The 25426-nt window shown below is 41.1% G+C and overlaps 1 protein-coding gene across 1 annotated transcript in view; it reads right to left on the bottom strand.

The window, feature by feature from the left end:
• LOC149257439 (uncharacterized) overlaps positions 1–25426 on the bottom strand; it is a 62505-nt gene that overhangs the window by 4253 nt on the left and 32826 nt on the right. The window lies entirely within an intron of this gene.

Genomic DNA, 25426 nt, shown 5'->3' with positions numbered 1-25426 from the left:
AGTTCATGGAGGACAGAGCTTTTAGGAAATCCCGAGAAATGTCTTCTGAAGAGCAGTCAAAGGATGATCCATTGGTCCAACCACTTCGACCAGCAGAAACCAGCACCAATATTTCTCCAAGGGACAAGAATCTAGAGGCATCAGAGCAGGTGGAATCTCAGGAGGAGGAGCAAAACTCTACCTACAACTAGTGGAAGAACGGGTCGGGAACTTCAACAGATACTACGGGATGCAGAGGATTTCAATGGAGCTCCTAGGGACGAGAAAAGGGAGCGTAGACAACCAGATAGATACCAAGCTTTGGTGGCTCGGGTTGGAAAACCCTCTAGTTTTCAGGAGGTCGTTCAGTATCATACTATCAAGTATGGGTAGATGCTATGGTGGAGGAATACAGTTCCATAATGATCAATGATGTCTGGGAAGTGGTACCTAGGCCTCAGGATAGATCAGTTGTAGGTTCGAGATGGATCTACAAGGTCAAATAAGTTGCATATTGTAGTGTGGAAAAATACAAAGCCAGGTTCGTGGCTAAGGGGTGTGCTCAGAAGGAAGGGATAGACTATGAAGAAACCTTCGCCCCAGTAGCCAGCTATACTTCTATTAGATCCATGATATCCCTTGCCGCAAAAATGGGGTGGGAGATTCATCAAATGGACGTCAAGGTTACGTTCTTGAACGAGGTGATAGAAGAAGAAGTATACATTGAACAACCAAAGGGTTTTGAGACACATGAGAAGAAAACTCATGCATGTAGGTTGAAGAAAGCCTTGTATGGGCTTAAACAAGTGCCTAAAGCATGGTACTATTGAATTGATGATTACTTGCAGAAGATGGGGTTCGTCAAGAGTGACGCAAATCCCAACCTCTACTATCTGGTTGTAGAGAATGAGCCTCTAATTCTAGTGTTATATGTGGATGACATTTTCTTGACAGGTTCATCTAGGCTCATCAAAGATTGCAAGGAAAACCTAGCTACTGAATTTGACATGAAGGATTTGGGATGAATGCATTATTTTCTGGGGTTGGAAGTTTGGCAGCAGAAGGGTGAAATTTTCCTTGGACAAAGGAGATATGCTACAGAAATTTTAAAAAGGTTCAGAATGCAAGACTGTAGACCCATGGCTACTCCAATGATTACCAACTAGAAGAAGATTGATGCATTTGAAGATAAAGAAGTAGATCCCACCTTGTACAGACAACTCATAGGATCCCTAATGTATTTGGTCAATCCCAGGCCAGACAATTTGTTACACTGTCAACACCCAACAGCCAAGCATGCTCTCAGATATATACGAGAAACGGTCGAGCATGGATTAATGTACACCCGAGGCAATGATATCAGGCTAAGTGGATTCACGAACGCAGATTGAGCTAGAAGTTCAGTAGATCGGAAAAGTACCACTGGGTACTGTTTCAACATTGGATCAGGCATGACCCCCTGGTGTAGTAGGAAACAGAAGTTTGTAGCTCTGAGCTTAGCTGAAGCTGAATATGTCGCAGCTAGCACAGCATCGTGTGAAGCCATATGGCTTAGAAAGTTACTGATGAATCTATTTAGAAGAAGGATGGAAGCGACCAACATTTTGTGTGATAATCAGAGTTGCATCAAGCTCTCTGAGAATCCAATTTTTCATGATCGGTCGAAACACATTGACATAAGGTGTCACTTTATCAGAGACTGTGTCCAGCGAGGCGTAGTACAGTTATAGTACACTCTGATAGGAGAACAGGGGGTAGACATTCTCAACAAGGCCCTAGGAAGAACAAAGTTTTTTTATTTCAAGGAGAAGATGGGGATGATTGAGAATCCGTTTCAGTAGCAGAAACAGATAGTGCAATTCTTAAGAGGGAGTTGCAGTACAAATGCAGAAGTGATAGTGGCAGTGTCATGGGCAGCAGTACAGGTTGCAGTAGCGCAGTGGATGAGGGGCAACATGCCAAGCATCAACAGCGCAGAGGACTGATGTCGTGGATCAGTGTGATACTTCTGCTGAGAAATATTGTTGGAACACATTTCTTGCTAAGAGAGAGTGTTGACTTTTGGGTAGCATCAGCTGTGATCTAGCTCCGAAATTTTGTGGAGGGGCTAGAATGCATGAGATCTCCAAGACCCAGAAATTGTTTGATGAAATTCCACCCGGATTGTATTTTATTAAAATAATTAATATTTTTAATGGGGTACCTAAGTCTAAACTTAGGAAAATTAAAATATTAATGGATATTAATGAAAATATGGGTGAAAAGCTTCTAAGAGACGAGAATCAAGTCTAATTTAATCTAGCCGTTGATTAGAGATTAGATCACGGTCGTTGATATCTCAACAAGAAAAGTATAAATGAAGACTTGAGAGTCATTTGGAGACACATCGGGCAAATACTCAGTAACCCGAAGGAAATCAATTCTCAAGGAGTAAGAGTTCGATTTCAGAGGGAGAGTTCCAGGGTGAAAGAAGAGGGGGGTATCAACATCAGTCGGAGACTGAGGAGGAGGGGACGTAGTGCATCAGAGGGACAGCACAGAGGGATAGCTCAGAGAGGCAACGCAGCAAGGGACGCGGTCCTCACGCAAAGATGGCGTAGATGTGACGTAGTGGAGGCTGGAGGGTCTCTTGGGTCTCAGAATTTCTCCAAAGGATGGACGAAAATTATCTCGGGTGTTTTCTCAGAGGTTTCTCTATGTTTTGCAAATCATTCCTTGTAAAGAGATTGTTGCTGAAGAATAATAAATAAACCCTCCTCTGCTGCACCAGTTTTCCCACATTGGGTTTTTCCGAGGACTATTGTCCAAAAATAACTGTGTTGATGTGATTGATTCTTGTGCTTGTATTTCACTATTCTTTTCTCTATGCTATTATGTGACAACTGCAGTAGAATTTACTTTGATGTTTACTAAAGGGTTTTGTAAATAACTTATTGTCGAAAATAAGTAGGAAAAATAAATCAGTTACTACAGTAGAATTTCGTGTTAGAAATTCTCACAGCTTGTAACCTCTAACTTATGGAACACTTGTAAACTTGTCAATAGGAATTCTTTAGTTGTATTATTACAAAAATAATTGGGATAGGTCTCATATAAATAGTCTCCCCTTATTTCATTTGTTCATCGTCACACATTACATTCTTTTCCTCTCCAAGAGAATGTGAGCTAATCTTTTTTGGGGGCAAGATGTGATCTTTATGGATGCAACCTTCTTGTGGATGTGATTTTTTGTATGGACATTGGAGACATTGTTCTGGGATTGAAAGAAGTGCCTTTTGTGGAGGATTTTGTAAGTTTATTGTCTTATTATTAATAGTTTGCATGCTTAATGTTTAAAGTAGGGTTTCTATTATGCCATGACTAAATGTTTCATCATTGCATGTAAAATTGTTCTCTCTGAGGCCTATAGCGAAACTCTTAATCTGCAGACCCTATATTTAATTTCTCCCCTCAAAAGAGCAATTGCTAGGGTTTTAGAAGTGGATGCCCTAGGCATCACCCCTTACTCCAATATCCTTCCCTTGAATTTTAGCCCTAATGACTCCATTAAACCCTAGCAGGATAAGGCAATGATCTAGATTCTAGAGTGTGTTGAACATCCATAAATAAAACTAAAATTCATCTCCTTATTCTCTCCTAGACGGCTAGAGCAGCCGCTAGGGTTTCTGGAGCAGATTTATGCATACAAGTGTAGTTTGAGTGGATGTTTGAGGTTCAAAATTTAGGCATTACATCTATAAATTATCTAAAGGAAAAATATAGCATATCGCATGGTCTATACCACCTAAATAGGGCTGATGTCACTCTCTTTACCACTGTTTATGCATACCTAACAGCCATAGAATTACTTCTACTAGCCTAAACCTAGCCCCTATTGGAAGTTCTTGCTCCTTTATCGTTGAATATCATTTTAATATCTTTTCTTGGGCTGCTATATGACATTGAATGCCTCATCATTGCATATCTTACAAGCCCTAAGTATTTCCTGTTTGTACTTCAGGAAGCATTTCATCAGTAACAGACTGAGACAATTTGATTAGCATCATGGCCTCTCTGTCTTGGGCATCAAACTTGTCCTAATCTTTACCCACAGCTGTCGGTTGGGTAGTTTTGCCGAGAATAACATCATCCAAGCAACAATACTCAAAAATTGCCAACATTCGTTGTTTCCAAGTGTTGTAGTTCTTCCCATAGAACTTCTCACTGTTTTCCAACATAATATTGGTCAAAGAAGCCAACCCTGGAAGCAAACTTGGTAGATCTGTCAAACTGATTAATTTCTCCTCGGAGCTGCTAATAATCAAGAAATCAACGACTTAAAAACACCATATCTGTAGATCTGAGCAATAAATTAGGTACAAATAGATCCAATTTGCTCCTAAACAATCTGATTTGGCAAAATTTGAGAGAAATTGTAGAAATTACAGCCAAATTTCAATCAATTATGATGAATTACCACTCAATTTGGACAAATAGTGGTCCAATTTCGAAAATTACAGTCCAATTTGGAAAAGTTGACTATCAATTTCCAAAATTGCAGCCTGTGATTTCGAAATTACAGGCTCAATTGCAGAATTTACATGTTGTACGGCACAAAATAAAAATAAAAATTGGTGGCTGAAATGAACTATTGACCCAAAAAACTTTTGGCTCTCCACTGTGCTATGATTGCAATCCCTCGATCCTTCACTGTCGGCAGTAATCCCTTGGATCTTCATGCCCTCACAGTTCCGTGGCTCAGAAACCTTGCTCCGATACCATATAACGAAAACATGAGCATATGGAAAACCAAGAAATAACTCAGAATGAGAGAGTTCTTTGTATTCAGTTCAATTAATAAGAAAGTGAAAGCTTTCTTATATAGGTTACAATAGCCTTGAAATAATCCACTTTATGAATGTGGGATAGATCAAAAAAGCAAAACAAGACAAAAGCATAAATCTAATTTAAAGTCAACATGACTTAATTAATACCTAATTCTACCTTCTAATTGACCATTATTAACTTAATATATAATTTAATAATTTTTACTTAACTTGATTAGCTTCTTTTACTTTATTATTATTAGTGTTCTCTATCATCAAACAACTACCAAACAATAAAGATCAATGAGACAAGGAGACACAAAATGTAGGTTGTCAGCTAGGGCCAAAACCTCTCATCTTGAGAGGAAAACCCACAAGAATTCTTCTCTTCTTATAGAATCTTCAAATGACGAATTCCAAGACCTAAGACCCTTGACAAAGACCCCTCCAAAACCAAGTCAACCTTCCTTCTTGATGAGCTTTCCTTACACAACTTACAGCAACAAACTTTGACCTTCCAGCAACAACTTCAACCCTAACAACTTTGACCCCAGCAACTTCGACCTCCAGCAAATTCTGCAATTTTGACTTGCCCATAAACTTCTGCAATCTCGACTTGCCCATAAACTTCTGAAATCTCGACTTGCCCAGTAACTATAGAAACCCTAACACAAGAGAGAAAGAGGTCCAAAACTTCGATCTTGCTCTTCTTCTTCTTATCCTTGATTTTCGTCTTTTTTCTAGCTTATTTCTTGAGGAGATCGAACTTGTGTCTTCTACCCAAATGAGGTTGAGCTCCTTCTTATATATATAGGCTTTCCAGGGGTACGAATTGCCTCCATGAGATTGCCTCCATGAGACCGATTTGATCTTTCATGTAGGTTGACTCGCTGTAGCTCGTTGACAAGGTCTTGGAGGGTCTTTTGTGACTCGAATAAATTTCTTTTACATAATACAAGATGCCCAAAGGGGTCTTACATGTATGACAATAACTCTTTTGACTTCATAATTCTATGACAATCCTAGAAGCACTCAATGGGTGCTTGACCTATAAATAAATCTATATTAAGCATAAAACCCATGCATCAAGAATGACAATAATAAATTTATTTTTCTCTTTTCATCAAATACATAAATGATAAAACCATGATTACAATAAACATTATGGAGACCGAACCTAGTTACATATTTCAACACTAAAAGGGCAACGTTGAGGCCTCATGTGCTGATGATGAGAGTGAGGGCCTCAAAAATGGCAAATAAGAGGGGGATGCCCTCCAAATGTTACAAAACATCTCTAAACCCCAAGTTGGGATTTTTGGGCTCCAAATGTGTCTCATGGGTCTCCAACTCACTCAAGATCAAGTCGATGCTCCATCAATGAGGGCTAGAAGATGACACATGCCCTCCCATGTCTACCCAGGAAAGGCAAAACCTCCTCTGGGCCCTGGATCAACTGCCAAGTGTCGGGTGCAATGTGTAGCCAATTGGGCAATGTGGTCCAAGTGCATCATCATCTATGTATAATTGGGAACGAACAAGTAATGTGGTGGTGCTAAAGAAGCCCACGGTGTGGCAATCAAAGATCTGCATGGCTGGAGGCCCATAAATCTCAACGCTCACCCTACATGTGCCAATATGACCCTCTAGAGGGCTTGAATCCCGTATAAGGGGGCGAAGTCCAAGATGAAAACCCACCTACAATCCTATATAAGATCCAATGAGTCTCCTCACCTTCCAGTACAATAATTCATTAGTGCAATTGAGTAAATAAGCTTCCTAATCAGGGGCAAAAGTGGACACTTCATAGTGGCATGCCCTTCCAAATGGGGCTTTAGACATGCCCAAATGTTTCCTTGCTTGGCAAGAGGGGTTAATAAAGGATCCTATTAGGTGGTTTCAACCTCTAAGGGAATGACAGGTCCATGGTACACCCATCAAATGGCAGGTGTCATGTGAAGTAGTGATGGAATGGAGTGGGGGCGATAGGGGAGGCTCCAAGCAACATGCCATGGTACAAGGGCAACTATGATAAGGGAAGCCCATACCTTGGGTGTATGAATGTAGGAGGGAGCAATCGTGGTACATGAGTTACCCCAACCTTTGTTTTTCCACCCTTCTTTATATGCCTTTTGCCTTTTATTGATTTTCTTCATTTTTACTGCTCGAGGCTCAAGGGGATAAGAGCATGATGTGTAAGATGTAGCAGTGATTACGCCCCCTTAAGGTTGGGCAATTCATCACCCACCAGTGGTCGGGACATTCATGGGTTCCTCAATGATGCAAGGGGCACTCATAGGGGCCTTAGGAACCATGGTGATGGCCATCAATGATAGGGGGCAAAGCTCATGTTTGCATTTTGTGGTACATTTCCTGTTATATGTGGCCATATTATGCTTTTATCTTTATTTTTTGCTACATCAACCTCTGGGGCATCATTCCAGGCCCGACCCAAGGTGTGGACAAGGGAGTGGGAGGCTAACACCTTGTGGACCCAATGGGAAAATGTGAAAAGGCCTTGGAATGAGCAGAGGGGAATGAGATAGATGGCATAGGGAAGCGGGACCATGCAACCAAAATCGATGTTTCCCATGTAGTGCCACTCCTAAAGCTAGTAGCCAATAAAAGAGATCCCACAAGACTAGGATACAAGATTAACCCCCAATTTGAGGTAAGGGAACAAGAGTACAGTCAAAGCCCTTTCTTTCCGTTGAATCCCCCCACTAGTCCATGCCCAAGTGTGCCCCAAAAAAGCAAGCATAAACACCCAAATTCCAATTACATAATGAAAAACCATACCTTCGGGGTTGGAAGGCCCACCTTCAAACATACAATCATGAAGATGAGCGAGGGTGCACAATGGTTGGCTCAAGTAGTGGAGAATAGTAGCATGTCGAGCTATCAAGTGGTTGCAAGGGGCTGTTGGTTGTCAGTTGAAGACAAATTTAGGAGAGAAAAATTCTCCTGCAAGGGTCATCCACAGGTGGTGGGTAATATCTGGCTCCAACTGGGAAATGATCTCTCAGTAGAGTGCACAAACCATGTACTCGAACGGGAAGGTTCTAAGAGGAACGTTGTCTTCTAATTCTTCTCTTCCAGTCAAACTAGGGGTTTTGGCAATGAATGGAATCACCGGAGGAATACTTATAATGTCGTCAACGAATCAATTCCTCGATGCTTTAGGGGGAAGGCATACCTGCTTCCTCCCCAACAATGGCGCCAAAAATGTTGTTGCACAAACTAACAGGCCAGGCAAAAGCTAGAGGGCACAACAACGCTAGAGGGCACAACAACACCCTTGGACAAAGGCCCATTGTCACCACAGCCTATGTCCTCTTCTCTTCTCGAATTTTCACCGAGGGGAGGAGTCCCAATATCCTTTACTTGTGACAGATGTGTCTAGGATAGGTTTGAAGTGAGGGAAGGTGGCTCATTCAGTGGAAAGGTTCAATGAAAATGCGAGCTTTGGGAGATGCTAAGAAGACTTTCCAAGAAAAACCCTTGAAAGGAGGACTACACGAGACCTAGGGTTGAGATATTTGATGAGATAAGAGTTCATCCAAGGTCTAGGTAGACAAGAGAAAAGGTTGCGAAAGATATACTTCAACAAGTACTAAAGCATAAACCTTCAAAGAATCCTTGAGTTGAAAGATAGCTTCTAAGGTTCCCACTTGGTGTGATGGCTAGGGCATCAATTATATCGAGATTCCACCGTCGGAATTCGTTCAAAACTTATGGATGCCCAGAGGAGACACTAAGGAAGAGTCATGTCTGGACAAAATTCAAAAGAATCAAAACACGCTCTCCTATTGAAATTCGCATCAAGCTCTAAAGAGACCTCCCTATCCTTGAAGGGACGAACAAAATGAGGTAAAAGGAGGTGAGAGAAGTAAGATTTTTCCAATGAAATGTGATCACCAAGGACTTAACACCAATGCTTGCCTATTGCTTGCCTATTGGGAGAATTGGAGTTAAGGATAAACCAAGAAATGGAAATTCGCACTTCAAGGAGACCTAAAAGGAATTTCGCTACCCTTGATGGAAGCAGCAACAAAATGACTTCTAGATTTTTATACTTCGATGACACTTGTTATGGAGATTCAAGGATGCAAATGCAATTATCCTCTAGGAACATTCATTCATTCATTATCTCATGAGTAACACATGCAAAATTTCCAATAGTTTCAATGCTTTAAACAATTTTTCATTAACTAGGGCACATTAATAACCATTAGAAAATATTCCATGCATTAGACATTCACCAAATCATAAATATAGCATTAAAAGGCACTTACAAGACAATGAAGAATATATCCATCCACAAAAATGCCAAAGAGAAGCTCCAAGAATGATAGTGAAATAAACAAACATCAAAATTCGTCCTCAAATTACAGGTCCGAAATTCTCTAATGAGAGATTGAAAATCTAAAGTGTGATGATGAAAGTGAGGCTAGGGCTCCTCTATTTATACATGATCCAAGAGTTCAAAATTTAAAGAAGAAGCCCCTCCAATGCCTAAACTGTCTACTAACCCACCCATGCTAGCCAACCATGATAGCTCATAAAATAAGTCTAATTAGCATTCTTAGAACCACCCTAGCGTGACGTGGAGGACTAGAAGGGCAGCGTTGAGCCCTCATGTGTTGATGATGAGAGTGAGAGCCACAAAAATGGTGAATAAGAAGGGGATGCCCTCCAAATGCTACAAAACATCTCTAAACCCCAATTCGGGCTATGTGGGCTCCAAATGGGTCTCATGGGTCTCCAACCGGCTCAAGATCAAGTCAATGCTCCATCAATGAGGGCTAGAAGATAACAAATGCCCTCCCATGTCTCCTCGGGAAAGACAAAACCTCCTCTGGGCCTTGGATCAGTTTCCATGTGTCAAGTTCAATGTGTAGCCGGTTGGGCACCGTGATCCAAGTGCATCATCATCTTTGTATAAGTGGGCACGAACAAGCAATGTGGTCGTGCTGATGAAGCCCATGGTGTGGCAATCAATGCTCGGCATGGTTGGAGGCCCATAGCTCTCAATGCTCACCCTACAAGTGCCATTATAACCCCTCTAGAGGGCTTGGATCCCGTATAGGGAGACCAAGTCCAAGATGAAAACCCACCTGCAATACTGTATAAGATCCAATGTGTCTCCTCACCTTCTAATACAATAATTCATTGATGCAATTGAGTAAATAAGCTTCCTAGTCAGGGGAACCAAAAAAGTGGACACTTCATAGTGGCATGCCCTTTCAAATGGGGCTTTAGACATGCCCAAATGTTTCCTTTCTTAGCAAAAGGGGTTAATAAAGGATCGTATTAGGTGGTTTCAACCTCTAAAGGAATCGCAGGTCTATGGCACACCCATCAAATGGCAAGTGTCATGTGAAGTAGTGATGGAACAGAGTGCGAGTGATAGGGGAGGCTCCAAGCCACATGCCATGGTACAAGGGCAGCTACGATAAGGGAAGCCCATACCTTGGGTCAATGAATGTAGGAGGAAGCAATAGTGGTACATGAGTTACCCCAGCCTTTGTTTTTCCAGCCTTCTTTATATTCCTTTTGCCTTTTATTGATTTTCTTTATTTTTATTGCTCGGGGCTCAAGGGGATAAGAGCATGATATGTAAGATGTAGAAGCGATTACCCGCCCTTAAGGTTGGGCAGTTCATCACCCACCAAGGGTTGGGACATTCATGGTTTCCTCAATGATGCAAGAGGCACTCATAGGGGCCCTAGGAACCAGGGTGATGGCCATCAATGATAGGGGGTAGAGCTCATGTTCGACTTTTGCCCACATGCTAAATTTTATTGTCCCGACCATCTTTTGCATTTTGTGGTACATTTCCTATTGTATGTGCCCATATTATGCTTTTATCTTTCTTTTTAGTTGCATCAACCTCCGGGGCATCATTCCAGGCCTAACCCAAAGTGTTGACATGAGAAGGAGGCTAACACCTTGTGGACCCAATGGACAAATGTGGAACCAGATGGGAAAACTGTGAAAGGGTTTGGAATGAGTGGAGGGGAATGTGAGATAGATGGTATCGGGAAGTTGTGATCGAAATGTTTATCTCACAGGCAATTATCTGATCGAAATGTTTATCAAGCAATTGCAGCAATACCGTGGGGTGATCTTTGAGTATCTCTTCGTCATCTTCAGGCCAGATTCAGGAACTTGTTATCAGTCAACCAATGGCAGTATATTCTGCAAATTGGCATCCAGCATGCCAGAGCTTATACTTTGTATTTCACTTGGAAAGTACAGAAAAATCGACTTGGTGGACGACCTATTTTCTCCTATAATGGTTTCATGTTGAAACCTCTCTCCAAGTTCCTTCATCATAAACTTTTGAGCACTCTACTTGCACAACCTAATCATCTTCCTAATTCTCTTTCTCTTCTACAAGCTATTGAAACAGAACGCTTTCCAGTTGATTCTTTTTTGGTAACGTTTGATGTAGAATCTCTATATCTGAGTATTCCTACTCAAGAAGGGTTGCTTGCATTACGTGATATGCTCTCTCAAAGCACTGCAACCTTTTTTACTCCGGAAGATATTGATTTTTTGGTTAGTGCAGCCGAGTTGGTTCTTCGATGGCATTTTTCCAAATTCAATAGCTCCTTCTATCAGTAGATTCAAGGGACTGCTATAGGCAGCAACTTTGTTGTAGTATATGCCTGTTTTTTTCTCTACCACCTTGAGCAATAAGTCAACAGAAGAATGCCTGCTCCAGAAATCAAATTCTTCAAGCACTTCATAGATGATGGTCTTACGGTCTGGTCTGGCTCCAAAGACAAATTGCTTGCATATTTAGAATGTTATCAGTGAATTTTTCCTAATAATATTCATATCACATCTTCTATTTCTTCTACAAGTGTCAATTTATTGGATGTCGTGCTTTTAAAAGGTCCATATTTTCAAACCTCTGGAAATCTTTCTACAAAATGCTATCAAAAGCCTTTGAATGCTTAGCAGTACATTCCATTTACCTCTTGGCATCCTCGACAGCAAAAAGTGGCATTTGTGGTGAATGAATTAAAAATACATCTTCTTAGAGAAAGCAGTGAGTCTGGTTTTTCAGAGCTCAAGAGGTTATTCTATATTCGGCTTCGGTCCAGAGGATATCCACTTGATTTTCTTCAGGCCTGCTTTTCAAAGGTTCATTGGGATCAGAGGGAAGCTCTACTGCATCAGGTATATGCGCGGGGGCCTCTTCAATATACAGGCTCAAAAGGGCCCCCTTGGTGTTAAAGTTGGACTTCTGCAAAGCCACTCAATCTTTAAACCTTGGGGGGACCCTAAACCCTAAACTTTATGGAGATTTCCAGCGTTACCCTTTGTTGTAGCATATTCCTAAACCTTTGATTTGTTGGAGAAATACACGCAAGCTTGAAACCTTCATCATGAGCAGTTCAGATCCTCGGAATTAATTATTTTCAAAAGCAGTTTCTTTATTGGATCTCGGCGCGACAGAAGAATTCCACAATTTAGACCCCCGATGATTGAGGGAGGAATTTTTTGAGTTGTTTTTGCTATTTTTAGCATATTTTTTGCTATTTTTAGCATATTTTAGCATTTTGAGATTGATTATTCATCAACAGTCCACGCCCAGATTTTCATGCTCTTTTCGGGCCTTTTTTGCGGCCAATTGGTCCAGTTGCTATTTTCGGTTAGATCTTTCCCGCCTTATTTTCGGGATTTTTTAACCGTTTATGTTTTAAACTAACAGTTCCTTTTTACCGTTTCATGAGCATTGCTCCTGTCCTTTTCCTATTTAAGGACACTTTGTAAAGAGTTTTCTTTGTATCACTGATGAGTCCTTTTGGAGGAAACTAGTTTGATAATATGAAGAATTTTTTCTTTCTTATATATTATGTGTCTTTCTGCATAATATTTCTTTAAGTGTCCTTTTCTCTTTCCTGTCGATCTTCCTTAAGTTTTTACTACGTGTCATCGCTAGCCTTATTCTCTGTTTAAACTTAAACCTTCGTATTTTTCTTAATGCTAGCATGGCATTGGTTCGTTTGGAGATTGGTAAGGTGAGAAAGTTTCTGGATTTTATTTCTCATGATTTGTTGTCTCTGCATTTGGAACTTTCGAATGAGATCTTGCTCCCCTATGGTCAAGGATCGAGGCGTGTTCGGCACTGAAATCTATTCGCCTGGAAGAAATTTGGAAAGTACAATTGTCCAAGAAGTTCAATAAGCTCTCGGAGAAATCGATCTCCCAGCCTAATGAGTCTAGTTGCTTTCGTGGTCTTTGCAGGAGCAGAATTACTTCTAATCTAAGTCACATGACACGAGGACACGAGACACGGAGGACACGTAAATACGTGGTATTCAATACGAAACGCAGCGACCTGGAAACAGGACACGGGGGACACGTTTTATATATATTTAATAAATAAATAAAAAAAAAAAAAAAAATATATATATATATATATACCGAAATATAGTTTTTTATCCATATTAAATTGCAGGTTGCAGCTTATCTAATCAAATTAAAATATAATTACTTCTCAAAGTTCATAGTTCACTTTAAAAAAATAAATAGAATCAAAATTTACAACTTACAAGCACATAAGAATAGATATTAAAACCATAAAATGCAGATTTTCCATTAAGTCATCAAAATCAAAATGTATCACTGTTCAGTGCTTGCAATGTACATAGATAGATCATAGACTACAGTAGATACTGACTCCTGAGAGAATGCCAATGGAAAATACAAAAGAGTAGATACTAGATACTAGATACAAAATAAGTAGGAATATCATAGCTCGGTACTGGTCCATGAGTCATGACTCATCACTCTATCAATAGTCCATGTCCTCTATGTCATAGTCACCATCACTGCCACTGCCATCTGACTGTACTCCATCCTCCTCCTCTATGCCCAATCCAGGATCTGCTATTGTGGAGGATGACCCCTCAAGATGCTGTGTCTCATCATCAAAAGTCACTGGCTCTAGCACTGGGTCATTAAGATCCATGTTGGCTAATGCCAACTCAATACTGTCGTCCAAGCCCATATCATCAGGAAACACATCCCACATCTTTGTTTTTCCCTTCAACCACTCCTCTCTCTGCCTGTAAATAAGACGAAGGTTGGTGTGCACATACACCATTGTCTCCGCCCTGGATTGCTCAAGCCTGCTCTTTTTCAAACTATATAGATTCCCGTAAGTGCTCCAATTCCTCTCACAACAAGAAGATGAAGTAATTTGAGAGAGGACCCTCAAGGCTAACTGTTGTAGAATAGGGCATGCTGCCCCATGAGTTGCCCACCATGCATAGGCACTTTTGACCCCCCTATCTCCAAGTATATCATACGCCCCAAATCTCCTGGTGCCAGTGGAGAACTCTACAAAGCCTTCCTCCACCTCAAGAAAAGATGTGTTATCCTGAAACATCCTTCTGAATGCTATCTTCCTCCCCTGTGAAATCTCTCCATCCATGTGAGGAGGGTATCTGTGTGAGGTCCCACCATGGAGCCACTCTTGACTGTAGTACTTGGGATTCAAAGAGTGAGCTAAGCAATGCAAAGGTGTGCAATTCTTATCCCACCTAGAGATAAGAATATCCTGTATGGTGGACCATAAGCTCTCTGCTGATGTCTCATATGCAGGGCACTCATTCTCCATAACAATAGTCTTCACAGACTCAATCATGGAATCCCAACCCTCATAAACCTCTCCTAATATGGGCTGGTCCGTGTCTGCAAACCGCAAGAAAGAAATGATAGGGTTCATGATCTTTATGGTAAGATCCACCCTTTCCCACCAACCATCATCTAACACTATGTCCTTTACCTTTTTTGAAGCTGTTTGATCCGTCTTTCTCCAAAAAGACCAAAGATCTGAAATAACCATGGCCCCAAGAGCAGCCTTCACCTCCTTCAACCTCTTAAGCATGATGAACGAGGAAGCAAACCGAGTATCTGCAATCTTCAACAAGGATAGATGTGTGTACTCTTTATATATTGTGAGGGCATTGGTATGGTTTTGCACAAAATTTCGGATATGGCGTGCATCCTCAATAAGATTGCCAATCCATGTCACATCTGAAGCAATAGATTTGAGTGCCAAATTCAAGGAGTGAACAATGCATGGTGTCCAAAATATTTGTGGATATTTAGTTTCCACAATCAAGCCAGCTGCTTTGCAAACAGGTGCATTATCTGTGATAATTTGCACACAACTTTCAATGCCTACTTCTTCAATAACTTTAATAAACAGCTCACCCATATATTGTGCATCTTTGTATTGTCCAAGAGCATCAACTGCTTTCAAGAAAACCGGTCCATTTTGAGAATATACCATGAAATTGATGAGAGGATGGCGTGCTGTATCTGTCCATCCATCAGAGACAATACTGACACCAGATGAGATCCATGATGATTTAATAGGTTGTAGAATTTTATCCACCTCCTTCCTTGCCTTCACCAATAATGTGGTTCTAAGTTTTTCTGAACTTGGAGGCACATACCCAATTGGAGCCCTATCAACTAGAGCTCGACAAGCCTCAATAAACATAGGAGACCGTGCAACATTAAAAGAAATGAAGTTGAGATAGAAAAAGAATGCCAATGTAAGATCAACCTCATCTCGCTGCTCACGCTGAAAAATCTTGTCCATTGGACCACTATAAGTTGGGGCTGCCCTCTTTTTTGTTGGCTGAATTTCTTTTCTCCCAAATCTACTAATATTAGAATTCCTCAAGAATGGAAGAGGATCTTCATTTTTACTAGCTTTCCTGCTTGCTGCCACCACATTCACAGAGCCAGCTGCATCCTCCCTTATCAAATCCATTCTTTCTTCCTGACAACTTTTGCATGATGCAATTCCACAAGGCAGGTCCAACAAATGGCCCCTAACTCGATTGTAAGTGCTCTTATATTCAAGCTTGCAGAAATTACAAGACCATTGCACATTCCCTCCCAGACCAGTCTTTGGCACTTGCTTCTTGGTTACATACTTCCAGAGAGGGTATTTTTTTAGCTGTGCTTGTTGTCTTGCTGCAGCAGCATCATATTTTAATGTTGGCTGACAAACACCTACAGCTTCACTTGAAGCACTTGGGGCACTATGACCAACAGAAGGTGAAACACTTGGAGTTGGAGGGCGGGGACCACGAAAAGCACTGCCCTTCTTTTGACCTCTGCCGGCTGCCTTGGATGATTGAGCCATTAATGTGACAGTGAGAACTGTTATAAATTCCACACACCTTCACCTACAAAAAAAAACAATTAAAGTCTTGCTGTTTCAACTTTCTGACTGTCTGTAAATTCAAATTGTCAATCTGTCTGTTTATTCATTATGAATTTGACACTCTACACAGGTAAGAGGATGACTATTTGGCCTTTTTTCTTGAAGTTATTTTTGGGACTGTTTGAGCTATTCTGAGGCTGATTCCGAGTTGTTTTGTGGACATTCTTAGGCAGAGTCCAAGCTGATTCCTAGGGCATATCAGAGGCAAAATTCAATTTTTGTTTTGAGGCAGATTTGAAGCATACTTTCTGTGATCTGACAGAATTCCTGAGGAAGTTCATTGACCTGTTTAAGGCCTAATCCTAGGTTTGTTTAAGGTCTGTTGTTCTTCGCACAATTCCATCTTTGAAGAGCTTGTCCCTGAAGTGTTTCCCAGCACATTCAAAGCAGCATTAAGGGTCTTTAAGGACCACGTCATTTCATAGTAAAGCCAAGTTTGTAAGCACGTTAATCTCCTTAAATTGAAGGTCTAATTCCAGATCATTCAGCGAACAATTTCATCCTTTCTGAGAAAATGTTTTAAGGTTTCATGAGGGCACATTTTGTATTTATTTGAGGCTGTCTCTGAGGCTAAATCGGAGCATACTAAAGGGTTAATTCATTTGGACAAGGTCTGGTCTCAGATCTGAATTTAAATTCAAGTATGACCTTTGAATAGGGCTGTCAAGACAGTGAGTTGAGGCATCTTCAAAGCAAGGTTAATGAAGAGATTAAGGAGCAGCAATCTGAAGCAAGGGTGAAGCTTGTTGACGGCATCAATATCAAACATTACGGTAAGGTTACATTCTCTATATTTTCTGGGATGAATCTTTGCAGGTTTTACAACGGCTATCTATGTTTGCAAAAGATGACCTTGATGCAGCAGTGGAAGCTATTGATGAGGTTTGTAATGCACAGGAAGAGATTCTTTATCAATAGTGGTGATGAAGTTTCAAATTCAAACCCAATTGGTGCATTGTATTTGCATTACTATCTGAAAACGGGTTTCTTTATTATACTAGTTAGTGTTGTTAAAAGCTTCCTTTGTGATTGATTGTGTTAAAATTTGTATGGGGACATTTCAATATATGTCAACATTCCATTAATGATGGTTGCTGGCTTGTTTGTGAATGGGCCATACTCTTTAATTACAACAGCAGTTTCAGCTGATTTAGGTACCCATAGCTCATTGAATGGAAACTCACGGGCTTTAGCAACTGTCACTGCAATAATTGATGGCACTGGGTCTGTTGGAGCAGCTTTGGGGCCACTGTTGACTGGTTACATTTCAGCAAGGGGATGGAATGGTGTCTTTATCATGCTTATCATTGCGATATTATTTGCTGGTTTTTTTCTGATGCACCTTGTCGTTGCAGAGATTGTAGACAAATTTCATAAGTCAGAGTCTTTTGAAGTGGACAGGTTAGGACAAGAAGATATTGCAGGTAACTTAAAAACTAAAGTAATCTCTTGTGCAGATACCAATCAAGAAGTTGTTTATGTTAGTGGAGATGGTGGCACAAGGCGAGAAAGGAAACAGTGCGGAAGGGACTTACCTGATTTGAACCTGATTCTGGTAACACTCCCGCACTGCGCAGCTCGCTCCACACGACAAAAGTTAAAAACTCCCGCAGCTCGCACAGAACACTCCAAACAAACGTAATAGGCCGGAAACCGATAACAATTTAACAAACGATAACTTAACCTAAACCGCGTTTTTTTTAAATACGTATTCAATACGCGAAATACGTTAGGGCATCGTATTCGCTTCTCCAAATACGCGTATTCCAAAACTAGGACACGTGAAGAAAACGGAGAATACGTACTGTATTTTTAGAATACGTTAAAAAACGTATTAGACACGTATTTTGGACGTTTTCGTGTCCAATACGAAAAATACGGGACACGGCACCCTAGGGGACGTGTCCTGTGACTTAGCTTCTAATCAAATCTCTGCTCTCAGATCATGGGTTGACTATGTTTCTCACCCTTCTACCATCGAGGGTGAAGCTGGAACGTTCTTATGCTTCGGCTATAATAACTCTACAAATTTACCAGGTCGGAATCCCTCAGGTGTTGAAATTTGGTACCGGAGGACAAGTGGTTCCCTAAGGCTTTGATCTTTGGCCTAGGGAAAAGTGTCCAAAAGAATTTAATTTTTCTCCTAAAGTAACTTTATAAATTTTTTATAAAGTTAAATCTAATTTGAAAGTGACTTTAAGTGATAAAGTTACTAAGTCTAATTTTAAAGTGACTTTTATAAAGTCAATGAAAAATTAGAAAGGAAAAGTGACTTTGGAAATAAATGACTAAGTGGGTCTTTATTAAAGTGGGGTGAATTAAAAAATAGAAAGTGAGATTTAAATGAGCATTTAATCTCAGCCATTGATCTAAATCTATTTCAACCATTGGATTTAGGGATCACCCAAAAGTCATTTAGGGTTGGGTTAAGGGAGGAAAAGGAGGAAAAGATCATTCATTCTTTCATGAGCAGATTGGGAGAAGGAGAGCAAGAGAGCAAAGGAGATTTCTGGACAAAAAGGAGAAAGAGGCAGCAGTTTGGCACACATACCAAGGCAGCACTTCAGCAAATCCGTACAGCTCAAAGAACAAGCAGAAAAAGGCAGTTTTGTGAGCAAAACAGTGGAAAAATTGATTTTCAGCACGAATATCGAGGCGGCGATTTTCTGCACAATTTTCGAGGACTGTCCGTACGGTCGTCCGTACAGTCTGTACGGTACGTACATCCGTACGGTCCGTACAACACGTTCAGCCATTTTCCAGATTGTCTGTTAGCTGAAAAACAGATAAGTTTGCTTGCTGGAAAAATTTCTGTTTTGCTGATTTTTGCTGAAAAAAAAATTTCTCTCTGTAAAAAGGCTTTTTCCAGAAATAAAGAAGAGCTCTCAAACTGGTTTTCCCCAAGAGTTGTAGGGGGTTTTTCCAGAGTCAAGTTGACGAAAAATATCAGTGTTTTAATGTGCTTTAATGGCTGGTTTTGATTGCTGATTTTTAATTCTGCAATTTCCAGCATTCTGAAAAATTTCCAGAATTTATGTTTTCAGCAATATTTATTTTTTTTCAGTCTGTTAAATGTATGGTTATGGGAATGGGCATTTAACTACATGGGAGAAATAAGGAGAAACTGAAAACCGGGGTGGGAAAACAGAAAATTTTACATGGTATCAGAGCTTGAGTGCTGAAGGGCAGTTTGGGACAGCAAAAGAAAAAAAATACAGCTGCTGATTTTTCACTAAGAAAATTCCAGCAAGCTGATTTTTCATAAACAGCAGTTTTATCTTTACCACAGCAGTGTTATTTTTCAGTTTTAGGACAGCAAGATGTCATTGGGATTGAGGGTGGAGGATAGGTTGGATGGGCATACAAATTACAGCGTTTGGAAGGAGAGAATGCAGAGTATCTTTGAGGAGGCAGAAGTCTGGGATATCATGGTGCATACAGCACAGCACCCTGTTGTTGTGCCTACTGATGCTACTCAGTTGGCAGCTTATAATAGAAAGAACAAGAAGGGTAAGAGGCTGATTCTAGACGGAATCAAAGACCATTGCATTCCTCATGTGAGAGGAAAGAGCAATGCCCATGAGATGTGGACAGCATTGTCCAATCTCTACCAAAGTACCAATGAGAACCGGAAGATGGTCCTGAAGGAGAAGCTGAAGAACATTAAGATGGGGAATGATAGTGCAGCTGGATATCTCACAAAGATTACCAATGTGAGAGATGAGTTGGCAGCAATTGGAGAGGCCATTCCATCCACTGAGTTGGTGCGTATTGTAGTGAATGGCCTCCCCCGTTCATGGTTGAACTTTGCTGATTGGGTTTGTGCACGTGAGACCCTTCCCACATGGGAGAGGTTTTGGGATGATTGTATTCAGACAGAGATCAGGAAAGGACAGCTTGGGGCAGCCAAGCCAGTTGAGCAGGATGAGGACGTAGCACTGGTGGCAGGAGGCAAGAAAGGCAAAGGGAAGAAGCAGGCTTCCACAAGCGGTGGTGGAGGCAAAGGCAAAGGTAAAGGTAAACAGGGTAACTCACAGAAGGACTATTCCAAAGTGAAGTGTTGGAATTGTCAGAAGATGGGACACTATGCAGTTGTGTGTCCGGAGAAGAAGAAGAAGAAGGGGAAGAACCAGGATGTGGCAGCTTCAGCGGAGATTGAGGACTTTGCAGGTCGTTTTGACCGGGAGTTTGCGTTCACTACATGTGAGTCCTCTAGTGCAGGATCACCTGCCACACAGGTTCAGAGGGAGCATGCTTTTCCCTCGATTAGCGGAGCATCTACAGGTATCTGGTATGTGGACAGTGGGGCTTCACGTCACATGACAGGAGTCCGAGAGTACTTCTCAAAGCTTTCAGAGAGTGGCAATGATATTGAGGTAGTACTCGGTGATGACAGAGTTGTTAGAGCAGTCAAGGTGGGTACACTGACATTTCAGAGGGAGTCCAGACCTCCCTTGAAAGTGTCAGATGTTCTTTATGTGCCAGGGATGAAGAAGAACCTCATATCCGTCTCAGCTTTGGAGGACAGAGGATATGAGGTACTGTTCAGGGGAGGACAGGTGTTGATGTATCCCAGGGGCACTCCAGCTGATTCAGCTAGAGTGATAGGTGTACGCCATGCAAAGGTGTACAAGTTTGCATTCCAGCCCCTTTTGGCATTGAGCAGTAGTACCGACAGCAGAGCTAGCAGTTCTGAGCTGTGTGAGATTTGGCACCGCAGGATGGGACACATGTATCATGGAGCCTTGAGGACATTGCGGGAGATCACCACAGGTTTGCCAGATTTCAGTACTGATCACTTTGATACTTGCAGAGGTTGTGCAATGGGCAAGTTTGCCAAATCCCCTTTTCCCAGCAGTGACAGCAGAGCGACGGGGATACTTGATTTGATTCATTCCGATGTGAGCGGTCGGATGTCTCATGTTTCCTTGAGTGGATATGAGTACTATGTCTTATTCATTGATGATCACTCCAGGAGGACCTGGATTTATTTCTTGAAGACCAAGAGTGAGGTCTTCAAGCGGTTTCAGGAGTTCAGAGCTCTTGTGGAGACTCAGACAGGTCGAAAGATCAAGTCCCTGAGGTCGGACAATGGAGGAGAGTACACCCTTGGAGAGTTTGTTGACTATTGTGCGGAGGCAGGCATTAGGAGGGAGTTCACTGTTCCTTACAACCCCCAGCAGAACGGGGTTGCGGAGAGGAAGAACAGATCCATCATAGGGGCTGCCAAAGCCATGTTACATGATCAGTGGTTGCCATTGTTCTTGTGGGCAGAGGCCTGCAACACAGCTTTTTACTTGCAGAACAGGAGTCCGCATCGTGCCTTGGGGCACATGACTCCGGAGGAGGCTTTCTCTGGGAAGAAGCCTGATCTTGGTCATCTTCATATCTTTGGATGCATTACATACTCCTATATACCCAAGGAGAAGAGGACCAAACTAGAGCCCACTGCAGAGAAGGGTATCTTTGTGGGCTACAATGAGACCTCAAAGGCCTTTCGGATTTACATTCCTGCACAGAGGAGAGTTGTTGTCAGACGGGATGTGAAGTTCGAGGAGGACAGGGCCTTTAGGAGGTCACGGGAGTTAGAGTATCTGGATCAGCCAGACCCTCAGCAGCAGTTGAGTCAGTCGCAGGGATCCAGTGGGCAGGGATCAGGAGGATCCGGAGGTACATCTATGAGGATGTCAGGTCCATCAGTGAGCAGTGGCTCGCCGAGCCAGAGGGGTGGTGCTCCGAGCAGTTCACAGAGCAGTTCACTAGGGAGTCCACTGATGGACAGTTCACACGGTACCTCAGCTTCTACAGGTTCAGGTGCAGGCAGGAGGACAGCAGACAGACAGTCAGGAGTTCAGGCTACTGATGGTGATGAGGAGGAGGAGTTTCATTCTCCTATGGGAGAAGCATGCTCAGGGAAGAGGAAGCCCAAGTGGCTTCAGGACACCTTGAGAGATGCCACATCTGTTGCTGAGCCGAAGAGGCCGGTCAGAGAGAGTAGACCACCTGAGAGGTTTTGTAGCTATATGGCGATGGTTACCAGCATCCTTGACTCTGAACCTTCTAGCTATGAGGAGGCAGCTAGCCAGCAGGTCTGGAGAGAGGCCATGCAGGAGGAGTATTCTTCTATCATGAAGAATGATGTTTGGGAGGTGGTGTCGAGGCCTGAGGGCAAATCCGTGGTTACTTCCAGATGGCTTTACAAGGTAAAGCATTAAGGAATTTAGACTTCTGTGATCCATAACATTGTTAAGATAGTCTTCGGCAAAATCACATAATCAATCTTTTGTCGACGCGTTTCGAACCAACCAGTGTGGTTCATCGTCAGGACAAGTTGAAGGACTGATCTGGCTAAGCCTGATTAAATAGAGTGTGCAGAGATCCCAACGGTTATATTGTAACGGCTAATTTTGACTTAGCCAAACTAATAATTTTATTATTAACCGAAACCTACTATTATTAGTTAATTGAATATAATAAATATAATGGTCATTATATTTATTAAAAATCTATATTTATTATTATTCTTAAATTAATTAATTCCAAATAAATAGTATTAAAATACTATTAATCTTTAGAATTTAGTTACAATGGTAATTGCGTATTTAAAAATTGTTTATACCTAAGGATCCAATGGTAAAGATATAATAGTTAATAAATTATGGTAAATTCAATGGTAACTACCTATAATGGTCATTAATAAATTATATTAATATTCCCAAATTATTTAACTCTAAATAAATGGTAATAAATTACTATTGTTTTTAGAATCAAGTTATAATAGGTAAAAGTTTAAACCAAAAAATCATTTTAATTTTAAAATTTTTTTAATTGTAAAGGCCCATTCGAAATTAAATTAATAAGTACTAACCACTAATCTATATTTTCTTAATAATTTATAGTTCTAATAATATTAAAAAACAATAAATAGTATTTTAGTTAAATTAATATTCCTAGAATGTAGTTTACCTAAGGTAAATGCCAAAATTAACATACATGTTTATTAATAATAGTATATTCATTAACCTAATATTATTGGTATATCATATATTATTCTAATAACTTTTTGTTTATCATTTAACCTTAAGTGTCATTAGGTAAAATTGGATTACCTCTTATCATTAATTATATTCAATAATTTATCAATAATAATTTACTAAAATTCTTATTATAATTAATTATGTTATTAGTTATTAATCTTATCACTTATAAGGTTTAGAAAAGGAAGGCCTTTATTAATTCAATATAAGGAAATCAGTTAAAAGTAAAAATCAATGAAACAATCTAATCTAATTTAAAATACCCCTTGGAATAAGGTTAATACTAACAAACTAAAACCTCAAGCACTCCAGATTAATAAGGCAACCCGCCAAAACCAGAACTTGTAACGGCTAAGTCAAAATTAGCCGTTACAATATAACCGTTGGGATCTCTGCACACTCTATTTAATCAGGCTTAGCCAGATCAGTCCTTCAACTTGTCCTGACGATGAACCACACTGGTTGGTTCGAAACGCGTCGACAAAAGATTGATTATGTGATTTTGCCGAAGACTATCTTAACAAGGTAAAGCATGCTGCAGATGGCAGCATTGAGAAATTCAAAGCGAGGTTTGTGGCTAGAGGGTTCTCCCAGGTAGAGGGAGTTGATTATGAGGAGACCTTCGCTCCCGTGGCTCGATATACTTCGATCCGCTCCATTATATCGATAGCAGCAGAGATGGGTTGGAAGATCCACCAGATGGATGTGAAGACCACATTTCTCAATGGCTTCATACAGGAAGAGGTGTACATTGAGCAGCCACAGGGCTTTGAGGTGCATGGGAAGGAGTCTCATGTGTGCAGATTGAAGAAGGCCCTTTATGGCCTGAAGCAAGCTCCCAGAGCTTGGTACTCCAGGATAGATGCATACTTGCAGGGGATGGGTTTCACAAAGAGTGAGGCAGATCCGAACCTTTACTTTATTGTGATTGGTGAGGAGCCTCTCACTCTGGTGCTGTATGTGGATGACTTGATCATTACAAGTGCAGAAAGACTCATAGAGCACTGCAAGAGAGATCTTGCGGCGGAGTTTGAGATGAAGGACATCGGCTTGATGCATTACTTTTTGGGTTTGGAGGTGTGGCAGGAGGAGGGGCATTTCTTCCTGGGGCAGGGGAAGTATATTGTGGACATCCTTAGCAGATTCCACATGGAGGATTGTAGACCCATGTCGACACCGATGATCACCAACTGGAAGAAGCTTCATGCTTCGGATTCCGAGTTGGTGGATCCCACATTGTACAGGCAGCTGATTGGTTCCTTGATGTATTTGGTCAACACTAGACCAGACATCTGTTTTGCAGTCAACACGATGAGTCAGTTTATGTGTGAGCCTAGGAAGGTTCACTGGGTGGCTGCAAAACACATTTTGCGGTACTTGCAGGGGACAGTGGATTATGGTCTGGACTACAGGCAGGGAGATGGAGTGAGATTGGCAGGATACACTGATTCTGATTGGGCAGGTTGTGCTTCTGATAGGAAGAGCACTTCAGGGTGTTGTTTTGGGTTGGGTTCAGCAGTAGTGTCATGGTTCAGCCGAAAGCAGCAGTCAGTAGCACTGAGTTCAGCGGAAGCAGAGTATATGGCAGCCAGTCTAGCTAGTTGTGAGGCCATCTGGCTTCGCAAGATGTTGTTTGGCTTATTTGGTCAGCCGTTGAGACCTTCAGTGATTTACTGTGATAATCAGAGTTGCATTAAACTCACGGAGAATCCAGTATTTCATGACAGGTCAAAGCATATCGGGATCAGATATCATTTCATCAGAGACTATGTTCAGAAGGGAGCTGTGAAGCTTGAGTATATTTCCACTGATGAGCAGGTTGCAGATATTCTTACCAAAGCCTTACCACGGGGCAAGCATGTCTACTTCAGAGACAAGATGGGTGTGGTGAGGAACACCTTCCTCGGTAAGAGGGAGTGTTGAAATTTGGTACCGGAGGACAGGTGGTTCCCTAAGGCTTTGATCTTTGGCCTAGGGAAAAGTGTCCAAAAGAATTTAATTTTTCTCCTAAAGTAACTTTATAATTTTTTTATAAAGTTAAATCTAATTTGAAAGTGACTTTAAGTGATAAAGTTACTAAGTCTAATTTTAAAGTGACTTCAATGAAAAATTAGAAAGGAAAAGTGACTTTGGAAATAAATGACTAAGTGGGTCTTTATTAAAGTGGGGTGAATTAAAAAATAGAAAGTGAGATTTAAATGAGCATTTAATCTCAGCCATTGATCTAAATCTATTTCAGCCATTGGATTTAGGGATCACCCAAAAGTCATTTAGGGTTGGGTTAAGGGAGGAAAAGGAGGAAAAGATCATTCATTCTTTCATGAGCAGATTGGGAGAAG

Source organism: Pinus tabuliformis, chromosome 6 (assembly GCF_031772625.1).
Source record: "Pinus tabuliformis cultivar Carrire ecotype Pingquan chromosome 6, CPIR1, whole genome shotgun sequence".
NCBI lineage: Eukaryota > Viridiplantae > Streptophyta > Pinopsida > Pinales > Pinaceae > Pinus > Pinus tabuliformis.
This window is presented reverse-complemented; position numbering and strand designations above follow the sequence as displayed.